The sequence below is a fragment of the Schistocerca americana genome, unplaced genomic scaffold, assembly GCF_021461395.2.
Source record: "Schistocerca americana isolate TAMUIC-IGC-003095 unplaced genomic scaffold, iqSchAmer2.1 HiC_scaffold_606, whole genome shotgun sequence".
NCBI classification, from domain to species: domain Eukaryota; kingdom Metazoa; phylum Arthropoda; class Insecta; order Orthoptera; family Acrididae; genus Schistocerca; species Schistocerca americana.
The window spans coordinates 10,001-12,500 of NW_025726353.1; positions in this window are offsets into that span (position 1 = coordinate 10,001).

Below are 2,500 nucleotides of genomic sequence, written 5' to 3' on the forward strand. Positions count from 1 at the left end.
GTTTAACATGAAGCGATACTCTGGGGACCGGGCAGTGCGAGTAGCAAACTATATTGCGGGGGTTGCAGTTAGGCAACACTACACTAATTTAACGCGTCGTATGACAATTACAGAGCAGGTTAAGGCCCAACGTGTGTTGGGTTAAGGCCCAACGTGTGTTGGGTTAAGGCCCAACGTGTGTTGGGTTAAGGCCCAACGTGTGTTGGGTTAAGGCCCAACGTGTGTTGGGTTAAGGCCCAACGTGTGTTGGGTTAAGGCCCAACGTGTGTTGGGTTAAGGCCCAACGTGTGTTGGGTTAAGGCCCAACGTGTGTTGGGTTAAGGCCCAACGTGTGTTGGGTTAAGGCCCAACGTGTGTTGGGTTAAGGCCCAACGTGTGTTGGGTTAAGGCCCAACGTGTGTTGGGTTAAGGCCCAACGTGTGTTGGGTTAAGGCCCAACGTGTGTTGGGTTAAGGCCCAACGTGTGTTGGGTTAAGGCCCAACGTGTGTTGGGTTAAGGCCCAACGTGTGTTGGGTTAAGGCCCAACGTGTGTTGGGTTAAGGCCCAACGTGTGTTGGGTTAAGGCCCAACGTGTGTTGGGTTAAGGCCCAACGTGTGTTGGGTTAAGGCCCAACGTGTGTTGGGTTAAGGCCCAACGTGTGTTGGGTTAAGGCCCAACGTGTGTTGGGTTAAGGCCCAACGTGTGTTGGGTTAAGGCCCAACGTGTGTTGGGTTAAGGCGCAACATAGGTTAGGTTAAGGCGCAACATAGGTTAGGTTAAGGCGCAACATAGGTTAGGTTAAGGCGCAACATAGGTTAGGTTAAGGCGCAACATAGGTTAGGTTAAGGCGCAACATAGGTTAGGTTAAGGCGCAACATAGGTTAGGTTACGGCGCAACATAGGTTAGGTTAAGGCGCAACATAGGTTAGGTTAAGGCGCAACATAGGTTAGGTTACGGCGCAACATAGGTTAGGTTAAGGCGCAACATAGGTTAGGTTAAGGCGCAACATAGGTTAGGTTAAGGCGCAACATAGGTTAGGTTAAGGCGCAACATAGGTTAGGTTAAGGCGCAACATAGGTTAGGTTAAGGCGCAACATAGGTTAGGTTAAGGCGCAACATAGGTTAGGTTAAGGCGCAACATAGGTTAGGTTACGGCGCAACATAGGTTAGGTTAAGGCGCAACATAGGTTAGGTTAAGGCGCAACATAGGTTAGGTTAAGGCGCAACATAGGTTAGGTTACGGCGCAACATAGGTTAGGTTACGGCGCAACATAGGTTAGGTTACGGCGCAACATAGGTTAGGTTAAGGCGCAACATAGGTTAGGTTAAGGCGCAACATAGGTTAGGTTAAGGCGCAACATAGGTTAGGTTAAGGCGCAACATAGGTTAGGTTAAGGCGCAACATAGGTTAGGTTAAGGCGCAACATAGGTTAGGTTAAGGCGCAACATAGGTTAGGTTAAGGCGCAACATGGGTTAGGTTAAGGCGCAACATGGGTTAGGTTAAGGCGCAACATGGGTTAGGTTAAGGCGCAACATGGGTTAGGTTAAGGCGCAACATGGGTTAGGTTAAGGCGCAACATGGGTTAGGTTAAGGCGCAACATGGGTTAGGTTAAGGCGCAACATGGGTTAGGTTAAGGCGCAACATGGGTTAGGTTAAGGCGCAACATGGGTTAGGTTAAGGCGCAACATGGGTTAGGTTAAGGCGCAACATGGGTTAGGTTAAGGCGCAACATGGGTTAGGTTAAGGTACAATATGGGTTAGGTTAAGGTACAATATGGGTTAGGTTAAGGTACAATATGGGTTAGGTTAAGGTACAATATGGGTTAGGTTAAGGTACAATATGGGTTAGGTTAAGGTACAATATGGGTTAGGTTAAGGTACAATATGGGTTAGGTTAAGGTACAATATGGGTTAGGTTAAGGTACAATATGGGTTAGGTTAAGGTACAATACGGGTTAGGTTAAGGTACAATACGGGTTAGGTTAAGGTACAATACGGGTTAGGTTAAGGTACAATACGGGTTAGGTTAAGGTACAATACGGGTTAGGTTAAGGTACAATACGGGTTAGGTTAAGGTACAATACGGGTTAGGTTAAGGCACTTGGGGGGGGGGGGGGCCCGGTTTGTTGATTGTGATTATCGTAAGTAAATGACTGCGGCATCATCTGATTTGCCACGTCAGGGTGCACCTTTGGCTCATAACAGGCGGCGCTCTGATTCCATGCTTGTGGCAGACCTGTGTCTTTCATTCCTGCCATTGTTTGTGTGGTGTGACAGGAGGCAGTATTGTGATGTTGGGTGCACCCCTGTCTGGGACATGTGTGGGTGTTGGTGGCTTAGCTGAGCAATGGTGGTTGTCGGAAGGGTGGGATATTCTGTTTTCCGAGTGGACCTCCCGGTCTGGTTATGATAGTGTGGATTGTCTAATGTGGCAGAGAGGATGCACTGGGTGTTGTTCCATGCTGGTGCTTACATATTGTCTGTGTGCCTGTTACAGGCAGAGAGTAGTGCGTGA